General features: G+C 42.1%; 1 protein-coding gene across 4 annotated transcripts in view; it reads right to left on the reverse strand.

Annotated features, from left to right (window-relative positions):
- ephb2b (eph receptor B2b) overlaps positions 1-14,740 on the reverse strand; it is a 134,434-nt gene that overhangs the window by 86,092 nt on the left and 33,602 nt on the right. The window lies entirely within an intron of this gene.

Below are 14,740 nucleotides of genomic sequence, written 5' to 3' on the forward strand. Positions count from 1 at the left end.
TCTTGTCATCTTTCATTTGTTCGGTATCTGCAGATTCAGACCCATTTTGGTCACTAAATTTTGACTGATTTTAATAAATCTTATTTATTAAGTAAAATGCCGGTTCCAGTGACAGAATTCCTGGCTTTTTTGTTGTTTAATATAACTTTAAACCATTTTTTTTTTTATTATTCTAAACTGTTGGTCAGATGAAATTAGCAATTTTAAGATTTCACCTTGAGCTCAGAAAAGTTTCAAAGTGACAATTCTCACTATTGTCTGACCTTTTCTTTCACAGACAACTCATCAAAAACAACACTGGCAATGTAATCAATAACAGGAATACAAAAGCTGCAGGCCCACAATATAGACCCATATTGATCAACGTGTGCTCCCTCCAACTCATCACACACAGCAGCTTGGTCAGTGGCCTTAAGCTTCAAACTACGATGCTCCAGTGTCTCTAGTTCACATTTTATTTAATCTTAACGTTGTCAAATTGTCAATTGTTTTTTTAAGGTTTAGGCAGCAAGTGACGCAGGAGGGGTAACTACAGTGTCAAACATCATAGAGCCACTGACCAGGCTGCAGTATGTGACATAGTGAGAACGGGCTGCATTGATTCATCCAGTTGAGATACAGATTGATTGCTAGTTTGACTGCTATTGGTTTCGTAGGAGGTCAGTCACATCCCGGCCAGCAGAACTAAGTCATCATCCGTTTGACTTGACGGGGCTGGAAAAGCAAATCTCCACGGTACAGACGAGGGGCCACCCTATATGCCATGGATTAGCTGGTGGAAAGAAACACCTCCGGTAATTGGGGTCAAAGAAAATGTGCCTCCTGTCTGTCATGAGGTCCTCTGTGGCACACATTCCACCAGTCTGACCCAAATGTCTGTCATACGCTCACTGAACCCTTCACACTGTCACCTTCTTTCACTCTTCTTCTCACCCTCTGTCCCCCATACCCTCATGCCCTGTTTTCATTTCATGACTTCATCTCAGCTCTGCGTCTTTCTGAAGGTAACAGAGGGCAGGCCTAATGAATTTCTCCTGCTGATTAGACAGGCTGTGTCAGTGCTGTAGTACTCTGGTGTTGAGCTGCAGCAGATGGAGAGAGCCTTCATCAGGTTGGCGGCGTCAGCTGCAATACCAAAATGCCACAGAGGGATTCAGAGACCCCCTCCACAAACACGGCCACTAAGCTTAGCATGAGTCACAGCCAGCGAATGTAATACAGGACTGGTGAACAGTTGCATGGTGCTCTGGCTTTTCATTAACATTGTGATATGATTGAATCGGTGCTAATAGTGTGGGTTAATTAAAAGTAGATCCAAGTGAAGAAAAAAAAAAACAGAGCCCCTGAAATCAGATAAAAGTTACCAGGTAATGAGGGATGGAAATCAAAGGCTCTGAAGTAACATCGCACAGGATTTTGTGTAACCCTCACTGTGTATGCAGATCTGTACCAGCATGCAGGATATTTCCGAGACTTCCAGTTGTTTCATAACCCTGGATTTCCTCTGATTCATATTCCAGCAAAAGCCACAGCTTTTAATTAACAGGCTCCACACGCATCGGTTTATTTCAGTGCCTTCTGCTGACTTTCTGCGTCTCACCAGTACTCACAAGGCATAATACCAGATTTCACATCCTATTCAGTTATCACAAAGCCCAAATCGTATAATTAGGCAGATGAGACTGCAATTGAGCAGCTATTGATAACCTTGTGTGTGACTCAGAGCCGAGCAGCCTACATGGGTGTTAGGCAGTGAAATGGTAATTATGCCCCATAATGATAACGATAATTAGTGGAGGAGCAAAGTGAGAATAATGAACCCCCTCTGTGGTGGTTTAAGGAGTGTTGTGGGGGGAACAGGGAACGAATTTCCCCAGGAATGCTAACACCGACCGGGTGACACCCCACCCATCCTTCTCCTCCTCTTTATTTGTAGCCATGCATTCCCTCTGTTTCTATCAGCGTTCTCTTCGTTCTCTCAATAACCCTCCCTTCACTGCTTCTTCTGTTTCACTCCTCCATCTCTCGGACATGCCGGCTTACCCTCCCTTCCCCTCTCTTTCATGCTCTGTCTCTCACTCCTGCTATCAGCGGCCTGCACGCTGGACAAGAAGCGCCTCAGCCTGAAAGACTGATCACTTTTCTTCCTCCTGCTGTCCACACTTCAGTCCTGGCAGCCACACCGATTCATTACCTCCCGCGGAGCAGAACAGCACATAGCTCACCACTGTCAGCCACTTCCTCGTTCGTTATCAGTCTGAACCCCCAGCCGTGGCAGAGCATGGCTGCTCAGCAGGACACGTTGGCTATTAATCAGGAGGAGGACAGGGCGCAGAGGTTCTCGTCTGAATCCGACTGCAGGGATCACTTACTTTTGTTTTGTCTTGTGGGCGCTTGTTTATAATGTGAGCACTTGAATTTTGCCACTCATGGGACCGGCAGGACCGACAACATCTGCTGTGTTTGTTGAGTGGCCACGTCGGCACTACATACTGTCCTGTGTGCAATAGACAATACGTCCTAGGTTGATACAGAACCGCAGATGTAATCAATCTTTGTATTCTACTGTTTCTGCCTGAACGAAGACCCTGTGAGATTAAAACTAAGTAGCATTTTAAGTCAATGTGAAACTAAAAAGTATTGGGCTGTGAACTGTGTTTTTTCTGGAGGACTTGCAAAAAGTATTTTTCATTTTCTGACTGTGAGTATTTTTTATTTGTTTTGCAACTGTTTTTTTTAAGGACAGCTATTAGACAGGCAGAAAAGTGGGGTCAGGGAGAGAGTTTAGTTAAAAAAAACGAAAAACACACGTATTGCAAAAGCACCACTAAAAGAAAATAGTAAAATCATACCATATTTGCTTTATAAGAAATGCTTGATCAGCAACATATTAGCATTTCCTCTCCGTGTCATTAACTTTCTATTCGTTTTCTGAGTATTTTATCAGCTGGCTCAAACGAAAGACAACTTTTCTACTGCAGCTGTGGCAATCAGTGTCTCTTTGTATCTAGTTTCCTCTTTCCAAGAACTTCTGGTGTTTTGTAGTAGTCCATTAAAAAGGATGACTCTTACTTTTTACCCATGACTTATTAAATAAAGTCTGTGTGGTGCTGTGTAACCCTGTTTGGAGTATAATGGATTTCAACACCAGAACTGGCTGTTCAAGAGGATGCGTCCAGTGCTCTTAGATCTGATGACAAATTGCAAACTCTCCATTTCCCACTTAGAGCGCTGTTTGTCTTTGCATTATTTGTGTGGAAAAGGAGAGTTATGACTAAAAATGTTTTAACTGTTGGAGCTCACAGGAAAATGTCCTCTGCGCTGGTCGAGCAAGGCAGCAGTACCACTTCACTGTCGAAGAAATGTTTTAAAATATTAAACATTAATGCCAAACCTTTAATATATTTTCTATGATTACAGAGAATATTAACAATATAACAGTAAATAATTAAAGCTTGGGTGTCTTTTTGTCTTTTTTTAAACTTGATACCCTCGACTGTGGAGGGGCCATGAATATGCAATGAGACCTAGGAGTCTAAGAAAAGCCTACTAGGCTGAGAGTGCTTCCTCCAACACTTCCTGAGACTAAGGAGAGAGTTTAGTGCTGATCTGAGAGAGAGCTCTCCAGTGAGAGGCTCTGTGAAGTGACAGGCTGGGGGAGAGGAGGAGGGGGGTGGGCCGTGGTACTACAACAACACTCTTCTTCTCTGAGAGGGGTCAATGCTGCATCTCAGCTTTCTAAAGAAAGCAACAGCATTTTCAATGAGGGATACAGAGAAGAGCTGTTCACAGAAAAGACATCTCAGCTCAAACAACCACAGCGAGAAAGAAAATAAGCATTTTACACAAAGACTTCAGACAGGAAGTTATCTACAAGCTATTGTGTTGCTGAATTAATAAATGAAAGCAACACGGGATATTGAGAGCATCTTCATATTAACATGCTGCTGGATTTAAAATCTATTCATTCTTTTAGTTTCTCTGCAAAAGCCACTGTTTGCTCACGGTTATGTTTTTCCTTTTTCCTGCCAGTTGGTTTCTCAACGTTTGCAGTTGGTTTACGATGGTAACCGACCATACATGCTTTATGTCCAAAGGGCATGGAGATCAGGTTTTGACAGATGGATGGCCAATTAGTCAGAGCAAATAGACAGATTTCTGCAGCCTGAGTGATGGATGGAAACCGTCTCTAATGCCATGACTAATCCGTCAACTACACCTTTTCCCCAGGCAGGGAACGCACCACGTGCAGTTTCCCAAACAAAGACACATTTACTTTTTTGTTTTTCTATCAGAAGCACGTACATGCTGCTGCATTCCTGAATGTTGCCATATTGTTAAATGGTTGACTTGAGATATTTCTCTTTGGCTCTTTTTTTATGAAGTATCTAATTTGACTGACAAATTGCTTTGCAACTTATTGCATCACTATTGAGTAAAAACCCTGCATATAAATGACTTTGACATGGTGGTTCAAACCAGAATCAAAGAGAATATACCGATTTTCTAACAAACTAGCCTATATTTAGGGCCTACAGTTTAATGAGGGTATTTTGAAGAAGCAATTGACCTCCAAAACAGCATGAAGCAGCTTAGAGGCATGGCTTCTTTTTTATCTTTCTCAACAGCAGAACTGTAGCCTCTGCTCTCTATGGAACAAATCCCTCAACATTCAATTTTATATCGACATAAACCACATATGGTGCTTTCCACTGCTGAGATAATGTCAGCTAACAGGGCTAAAAAGCAGCTAAACATTCTCCCCATAAAAGCCACGCTGGGTAAAGTTCAGTTTAACTGCTGGTAGAGGCGGTGTGTGCATTTACTTGCATTTCACCAAACACCTGAAACCATAGTATTTGATGGCAAATGTGGGAAGATTGTGGTTTGCAGTACAGTTGCAGAGTAACATGAGCAAGCTGTTCATTATGCTAAAAACAGAACTCTATATAGTGGACCCGGCACGGAAATCTGCCCAGCTTAAGGGGCAAGGCAATGATATACCCCTGAGGGAGCCGGTGCAAGTGCAGAGATGTGATTCATAGTTTTAATGATGGACAGGACTACTGTATGGCCTGTTGGAAAGAATAACAGTCTGTTTCATTCAGAGGGAAGAAAAGGATGGAGCCCCTGGTCCAGAGAAACTTAGCTCAACTTATCTGTCAGCACAAGCTGGGCCCATTAAGGTACAGTAGAGCTCCCAGCACTGTCACATAACAGCATGTCCCTGTGTGTTAAATGAATTCTTAATCCCACTTTTACAATGAAACAGGGGCTTTGTGGACCATGTGGCACCGGCCCAAACCCAAGAAGCTTGGCTTTTTTTCTTTGAGAGTCAAAGGAAGGCTGGCATGCAGCCCTGGGTATCCAAGGTGCTACCTGGTGTGTCATTGGTGAGACATCACTCTGTCAGGGAGATTTATGTGCTGTGGTGGTTATTGTTGAGTCCTGAAAAGGCAGGTTTGGAGTTGGTATGATGATGTAGGTGTTTCTAGGAGCGATGAGGCAGGGCTCAAAGTTCAGCCCCACCTCATCAAGGCTGCAGACTGGTGTGTTTTCCAAGGCAAAGGAAGATGATGGGAGAGGAAGCTGGCTCGTTGATTTTGGCACAGGACGGCGCAGTGTGAAATATGGTACCACACACACAAACACTAACACACAGTAAGTAGAGTACTCTCTCAAAGCACAAACTGTTGACAGAATGATACAGCATGGCGTTCCCAGGGGCCTCAAGCAGGATGTACGACAGTAATCCTTACACAGGCGAGCTGTGTTATCAGTCAGTGCAACTTAACTTGTCATCGAGGCCAAGGGGCAATACCCTAAAACAAATGCAAGACAGGCAAAAACTGCAACTTGATGTATGACTGAAAAACTGTCCTCCAATCAGCTATAAATGCCTTTAAAGGATAAATTCACCCAAAAATGGAAATCAAGTCATTATCTATCAACCCCCATGCAGATGAAAAGTTGGGTTAAGTTTTGCAGTCCACGAAACATATCTGAGCTTCACAGCAAAGGCGAACTCCAGCCTTCTCCAAAACAACTCAAAAAGAAGTCAAATGGCTTCAAACAGCTTGTCTGGTTCAATCCAACTCTCTACAAGCTCCGAGATCCCACATTAATTTGAAGAGACATTTACACCCTCGATGCGCAGCTGAACTTGTGCACCCCAGTCAGATAGGGGCGATGCTTTTAGCTTTGCAGATTTTGGCTTAAAAATTGTGTAAATAACATCTCAGGGCTTCAGGATCCCAAATTGACTTGAAAAGAATTTATTTACACTATTATTTAAGCCAAAATCTTCACCGCAGCTGCAAAGCTAAAAGCATTAGCGCTCACTTTATCTGAAGTGGGTGCACAAGTTCAACTGCACGGAGATTTGGATTAAGCCAAGCGTACTGTATCGAGCCACTTTTATGTTGTTGGGGTTTTTCTTTTGTTTTTCCTACTTTAAAAACAAGTATCCACCTACAGCAGTTGTTTAGGAGAATGCTGTTTTGCTGTGAAGCTCCAGAAATGTTTTATGGACTGCAAAAATTTACCCGACTTTCCATGAGCATTGGGGTTATTGGACAATATATAAACCAGTGTATATATTTTGCTTTTATGTTCGAAAAGGTGGGGGTACGTTGTGTCACAGTATACTAAAGTACTAGACATTTTTGTATTCGTAACATCAGATAGTCTTTTTTTAATTAGAGTATCTCCTTTAGCGTGTGTCTCAGTTGTCTTAAAATAAACCCTGAGAATCTAGAGATCACCTTTTTGTGATTTGAAGGCTCTTCTAAAACAAAAAATGGCAGAAACAGTTAGTTTCCGACAATCCATTACTTCATGGAAGGCCGTAAGTTATTTTTCAGAACTGTCACTGTCTTATCTCACCTACGATTACAACACCCCATTGTCATGCCAATCATCTGAAAGTATAGCTTTTCTTTCCATACGTCGAGATGTGTTTTTGCCATTAACGGCACCTGTAGGTGTATCATTAGTGTAGTTTCACCATTAAAATGAAGTTAGTTCTGAGTGACACCATATTTCATGGTGGAGAGACATCAATGTAAGCAATAAATTTGCGAGAGGGAACCGTCACCTGGCCAATCATAAGCTGTGTGAATGAAACCTGGCCAATAACACAGACTGCAGGATTTATAAGTACGCTTTCCATATTTTCCCAATCCCTGACAACCCACTGAGACCTGTTTAACAGATCAGTACATTTTAAATTCTGCAGTGGAAAATTCTGTAAAAGTGGGTCCCACATTTTTATAAGCAGCAGCTGAAGAGAACATGCGTATGATTCAAAAAAGTGCCCCGCACAAGTGACATTCATCTACCCATGCAATCACTTTAAGTGCTGCATGAGCACTGTGATGTTCATCTACGAGTGGAAATACCTGCAGCAAAGTTAGACAGGGATGTACAAATCACTTTTCATCAAAGTGACAGCTTTTCAAATACCACTACTAATTGACTTGATGGAAATGATCATCGCAAGCCACCCACGCCTTGCCTACGAGCCATTAGTTAAAAGTGGATGATTAAAAAATGTACACAGTTCATGCACGCACACGAAGGAACCGGTTTATTTCACGGATGTGTGGTCCGCGGATTCACATGAGGAATTTCTCTCTCTTACTCATCTTTCTCATTTTCTTAGAGTCTTTCTCTCTCCCTCCCTGGTCCTTGATTAGACTGTGCAGGTAATCACACAGCTACAGGCAGTTAGAGCAGTACGACCATGATACGCTTGTATAAGCCCAAAAGACAAGATGTTCCCCCCAGCTTAAATTCAACTGGAACTGTGGGAGCGAAGGGACCCATTTCCCCTCCTAATTTGTCCTACATGAGATGATGCCTGTGGTAGTCAAGGGAGCAACTATCTCCATGCCAACAGTTTTGATTGGCAGTTCTGGCAAATGTGGTTTACTTCAGGAGGTGGGTGAAAAATGTGAAGCAGATGTAATGCAAGAAAAAGCACTTTAAATATGAATAAAGTGAAGACTGCAAGGTACCATTCTGTTGTTTTTTCATTCCCACAAGAGTTCGACTTTGGTGTGTGTGTGCGTCTGCGCGCGTGTGTGTGTGTACGAGAAAGATGGGTCCCTGTTTTTATTGTGACGGCCTGTCCTTGTTTGGCTGATAAAAGGATTCATCCTCTATCTGATATCTAGTCAACTACATCCTCCTACATGATGTGTGCCAAGTCAAGTCATTAAAGTCTGACAAACAAATCTAGTTTATGACCTATTCTACATCCTTTTAAAGAGCCTTTCATCCTCTGCAAGATCCTTTAAAACCTGCTGTAAATTCCTGTGCAGAGGCCCTGGGTTCTTGTCTGTTGAAGTTTGGTGATAAGGCCGAACTCTTGACCTGCAAGCACCGTAGATTCCCGGCTTTGGTCGGACATTAAATAACATCAATGACCAATACGTCCAGCAGTGTGCACTGCAGACAGCGAATTTTCTACCTGTTCACTAATGGCAACAAAGCCTATAATTGTAAATGTATAGGACAAGGCTGTGTGTAGCTTACTGTTCTGGATACTAGATCTTCACGTATACATTTATTTTGTGTTGGAGACCTCAAACTAGGAAAGAAATGTAATCCTATCAAGCATATTTGTTCATGTGGTTTTGCTGTTTTCCAAGAAAAATCATAAATATTATAACTGGAGATATTCTCAACCACAATACCCCAAATACACCCGGGATTGTTTCAGTAAACGTTGAATTGTGAGTGTAGAAAATTTTTGTTGGAATACGAATAGTGACAGCCAGACATGAAGCCCGCTATTTCCTGACAAATCAGTGAACCAATATACTGCACAAGTTGGACTCAAATGGAGAAACATTGGCCTGAAAAGAAACTAAATAATATAAATGTCGCTGTTTTCAAGCCATTTAAAGCTTGAATTTCAGTTTCACTATCTGAACCAGATTTGCACATTTAGTTGTATTTAAGCTCCTTCAGTTGCTTCATTTGAGACACATTAAAACTGTTCAAAGATTTACCAACACCCTGCTGCTGCAAACGACAACTGACGCCAGCAGCTTCTGCTTGACAAATTAGTTTTGCATGCCATCAAATATCAAACGAAAGTGTCTCAAAAACACCTCACACGCAATGCTTTCTTTTCTTTTTTTTTACTCAGATTTGGTTTCTGGGTCAAGTGCTAGGGGAGAGAGCAAAAAGATCTTTAGACTTCCCTGTGTTTAATGATAAATGTGACTCATCTGGAGCTGTAAATGTTTTACGAAATCTAAATAAATGAGTAGCTGTTTTTTTTTTCTTTCTGCAAAACTGTTTGTCTCAGGCTAAGTTATGATTACGAGCAATCAAGGATGCAAACAAGGAACCCTCACCGTACTCGTGAAGACATTTTGTTCCCAAATAATCAGCTTTGAATTTACAGCAACTACAGTGATGATGTCTGGAAACACAGCACAACTTTTAATTAGTTCCAGTAATACATGAGGTGTCTCTTGTCTACCTTTTAATTGCTCATGTACTAGCATGAACTGCCTAGTGATCTTTCCCCATAACCACACTCACATGCTATGACACATTCCTATTCATACACACGTCATTGTGTTGGCAGACTATAATGGAGTCCATTTACTGTTAACCGTGTGACTGTATATATGTAGCATTGCCTGGAGTTAAACTGATACTTTGTTCAACAGCAGGGACTGGCAACCTTAGACACTTGAAGGACTATATTGTGTATTTATGTAGTCTGCCCATATCATGCTATCATCACGCTATTGTGATACTGTAAGCATGGTGATATATTGAACTCATTTAAATCTACTTTTAGGAAAACTGTCATACCAGTATAAAGACTATACAACATTGTTCAAAAAGTTTACTTTTGTTATGCAATCAGAAAAATGGGATCTGCATTTGTATTTATCACAGTATTGTAATATCCAGCATCATAGTACTTCTTGCAATCTGAGCAAAGGAATCGACATTTGCTGAGATCAGCAAAGAGGAAAGAAATCATTCATGATAATGCAGAAGTACCGTTATTTTGAATAAAGTTTAGAAGATGCACGCAAATGTGGGGAAATATGCTAGATTATCATCTTTTCTTTTACTTTTACTCTAAACATGCTTGAAAAAATCAGCATTTGCAATCATGTTATTTTTATGCGATTACTATGGTGATACACTGAAGACTTCCATGCGTGTTCAAGCACATCTGCAGTGTGAACTGGCATCAACTGTATTTATCTATCCCAGGCTTTCATCACTAATGTTATCATACGAGCATTGAACAAAGGAAAACGCCCTTGGCTTGGAATATATTCAATTCAATTAAACTAGCAGTGCATTTGATTGGAAACGCCTCCATAGTAAGACACCTTGGAATAAACAAACAGATCAAATGGCCTCTGTGTTAAGAAACTGACATCCCTGAATAATTCTTGTTAGTCATTGAACCATACCTCCCTACAAGCCACTTTTTTCCTCTCTGGTAATCACTAGTTTTCTGCTCTGTTCCCAGGTACAACATTTCCTGCCTATGTGTCATGCAGAGGAATTCGAACAGTGTTATTGATGTGTGAGCGCATCACAGGGTCAAACTAGGAGAGTTGATCTCTTGCCAGTCGATGCCGCCTGTCTGCCAAGAAAGTCATCAGATCAGACTTGTTTCTGTCTGAGCAGATATCGCAGCCCCCCAGCCCTCCTCCCCCCACGGCACACACACAAACACACACACAGCAGCCCTTCCACCTCCTAGGCCTCCTGCTAGTTAATCAATGGCATGATGTACTTAGCCAACATATTTTCTCACTTCTCCTTCGCATGATGTTCAAGGCAGAATAATACTTAAGACAAGAGGCCTTAAATTATGTATGCACATTAAAAAGCTGGGAGGTAGGTGTGAAAAAGGGGAGATACTGTATGCGGTTGAACAACTTGCAATAAAATATTGCCGTTACGGATGAGATGGTATTATCATCTGAAAGAGGGAGGCTAGATGTAAGGGTGTAATAACGTGTATTAATGGGTATCTTTATGTGTGTTTTACAATGCCTGCAGTCATGGAGGAATGGTAAAAGTGGAGTAATGATTTATTCTCACTTAGCTGAGAACGGTAGACACCGTGTCTGGACTCCTCTTTTCCTAATTTATCTCTCCTTCTCTTCTCTCCCCCACCTGCTTTCAGTGTTCTCTCTCTCCTCTTTTATCCTTCCTCTTCCCTTCTTGGCTCACAACACCTCCACTCCCACTGGCGCTCTGACCCACTGATCTCACCCAGCAGAGAAAATCGTACCATATATACCCATCCCAGGTTTAAAAGAGTCTTCATCTCCGCACCACATGTCCGTAACTTAGATGTGTTCAGCCTTAGAGGCTTGAAACAAAGTTAGCCGGCTAGTAGTCTTGCATAGCCAGACCCATCTTCACAGCACTGTCAGAGCTGGAGAAAGGTCTGGCTGCACCAATCTCATCCTGGTTTAGGGCAAAAAAAAAGCACTCTGGCTTGTTTGCATGCCTTTCAACCAATCAACAATCATCTTGGGCGGATGCAGCGACGGTGCCCCTACAAAACAATTTTGGGGGAAAATGGCTAAATCCCTGCAAAAGAATAGGTAACAGGTGCTAGCCTGTTTATGTTCGTACCGTCAGTAAAAAGGTGTTAGTGTTAAACAGTTAGAGTAACTTGACCACACATTTAACAGAAGAACTAGTTGGAAGGATCACACGGGAGGTAAGGCATATTGGTAGATTCCAGGCCTGTGAGCTAGCTCCTCTCCCTCTCGGGGTCGTGACCCCCTGGAGGTCTATAAAGCAGAGAATGGGAGGCAGTGGAAGGCAGTACCTCAGCCACATGCCTGCTGCACTACTGGGACCATTACTGCATGCAATCACACGGACACACAGCGACAAGGCCTCGGAATATCACAAATATCACTTACAGTACAGGCACCCCTAAAGCCCTGGCAATCAACATCCTCTTAATCACCGACTGCACGGCACAATGGAAATTGTGTTGGCCGACCATTAAGGCACCTTATGGACCCTCTGTTAGTCAAACTAACATAAACTGGGAGATATTGGATACCAGTGGAGCACAAACAGAGAGCTAATGGTTTCATGGTGGTCAGCTGTGAATGAGTGGAGGACAGAAACCAAATGAGAGTGGGGAGAGAAAAGAGGAAAGAGAAAGGAAAGACAGAGCAGACTTAAGTAGCACAGGACAGCACTGCCTCACAGACTCTGTTTATATGAAGAAAAAAAGACGCCAGACTCATTTCCATGACCTGTGTCTGTCCTCACAGCATCAGTGTGTACTCTTCCCCTTAAATCAGGGCCAGCCAGAGCAAATTAAATTTCTTTTTTTTAATTTATAGTCTTCAGGGACAGAACGAGGTCATCTTCCGTTTCATAAAAATGACAACAACTTGAATTACTGAGTGCACAATAAGAACACAATGATACATTTTATGAATAGTTTTGAATTAGAATAATTAACTTGAGTCCTTGTTTAACAAAATCAAAACACCTTTACAAGCAGACTCATCAATATTTTATAGATAGGGCACTGTACTGTGTGTCTTTGAGAGTTTGTAGTGCACACACAAATCTATATTTCCTAAGGGGGAAATATAGACATGTTTGGGGAAGGATCAAGCAGCTAAAAAAAACTTTTGCTTCAATGTGTTGCTCAAGGGTATGTTGGTAAAGACTGAGAATGTGAGAATGTATTTTTAAGAGAGTGTTGGCTAACGCCAGTAAAAATGCTCAGCTAATGATGACCAAGAATGAATAAAGCCTCTAACAACAAATTATCCAACTAGCTAAATAACTACCTGAAGATATCGCTGAAGTTGCCGATTCCTTGTCCTTGGAGGGTTCAACTATCTATGAACGTTGTCTGTAGTCGTGGGACGGGGGACTTGATTTTCAGGCTATCAAACATGGTACACTCTTCAGCCTTTAGATGAATGAAGTGGTTGACCAGGTGTTCCCTCAGGTTAAACATGTTGGCCTGGCCAGCTTTGCATTTTTGCATCGCAAATACAGCAAAAAGTATTGTCTGCATCCAGATTTTAAGAGTGTAACCACACTTTCGGCTAGCGATTTCCTAGCCGAACGTGGTTTCAGGTACCAAAATGTGGCACCAAGTGATTAAACATGAATCGGTTCAGGGCCTAAGTACAAACGTCGTCACCCTTTAAAGTACCCAGTCGTAAGTAATACTCCCCCTATTTCTGTCTAAATGGACAAAGAAATAGTACTAGACGTTGGGAATGAAGAAAGACAGTAAGAACTGAGGAATTCCTAGTTCACCCTGTTTGTCCTTTTTGATCTTACACAACAGATGTCAGAATGTGCCAGATCATCTCTGACTAAACTTAAGGTTCTTGGCTTTTAAAATATGCATTTCCCCTTCTAGCAATCTGTCCTCTGCACTAACAGTCACAACAAGTTGCCTTATGTGGCATTATGTGAGGACCAGGAAGGCGTAGACCAGTCTCAGCCTTTACCCATAAACTCAGATAAATGTTAGCATTACAACCTGCAAGGTAAACAAACAGTGTCTGGCTCAAGTTAAGTCCAGAGATGCTGTGCGGTTTTCTCTGGAATGCCAGAGTCCTTCTTTGCTCTAAAGCAGCCGGCCCTCCGTCTGTTTGTTTTGTGGCCATTACAGCCACTTAGCCTGACAGAGTACTTTGTTTCCCTTATCTCCTGAACAGCTAAAACGCATAAGTGTTTTCAGCGTCTGTTCGACCTTGGGTTTAACTCCTATCACCGTGTTTACTCGTGACACAGATCAAAGACAGATTGCTTTGGAGCGAGCAGTCGTAAAAAGGGACGGCAAACTTCTGTCTGTGGGTGACTTTATGGTTTCATTCCAACGGGGGAAAAGACAAAAGGCATATTTCAGCTGCAAGGGCCACCTCTGACAGGTGAGCACAGGAGGAAGACATCCAAACAGAGCCAGTGGAGAGTAATGGCAGCAGATAGGGAGGAGGGAGGGGAATATTTGTCTGTTTGAGTGATTTGCCTGGCGTGGCTCAAAGTCAGGAAAGCGAAAGACTTGTCAACATACCAGAGCAACTGCTTGTTGCTATGGTAACTGGTCAGCAGGGCGCTGAGGTGTGATGGGCAGCATGTCATTAAGAGTAAGGGATGACTCCATTGCCCTTACTCAACATGGTGTTGTCTTGTAGGAGAAAGGAGGGAATCATGAAAGGAGCTGGTTATCAGAAAGAAGATAAACCTGTTGAGTTACATGATCACAGACAGTGTCTCACTATCCAGGTATTCAAGACTGTAACACCACAGAAATGTTTGATTTCTAAACATTGGCATGTGGGTTGCATTGCAACAGCAACAGCATCTGAGATTTTTCCTCTCTGTTTAGTTCTTGCTGGAGTGTTCAAAACAAAAAGACTCCCAACACGGTCTTCATCCTTTCATAAATCATCTACAGTTTATTAAATCTCATTGGAATGGGTGTGTTTTTCTCTTTTCACCAGAAAACATTTTATCTGATCATCTCTTTAATCAAGAGAGTTATTCAATAACAGCTTCACTTGAAAACGGCCTCATTCCTTGGTTATTACACATTAAGCCTCATAAGAGAGGGGATTTCTGCAACGCCATAACACTGATAGTCAAAGGGGAACGTTTGGAAAATCCGACAGTGTCATGCAAGTTTTGGGTTGAAATATGTGGAGGGGTGTTTCTATGTTCTCTGAAACTACAGGCTGCA

Source organism: Pagrus pagrus (genome assembly GCF_965226575.1).
Source record: "Pagrus pagrus genome assembly, chromosome: 3".
In the NCBI taxonomy this organism is placed as follows: Eukaryota; Metazoa; Chordata; class Actinopteri; order Spariformes; family Sparidae; genus Pagrus; species Pagrus pagrus.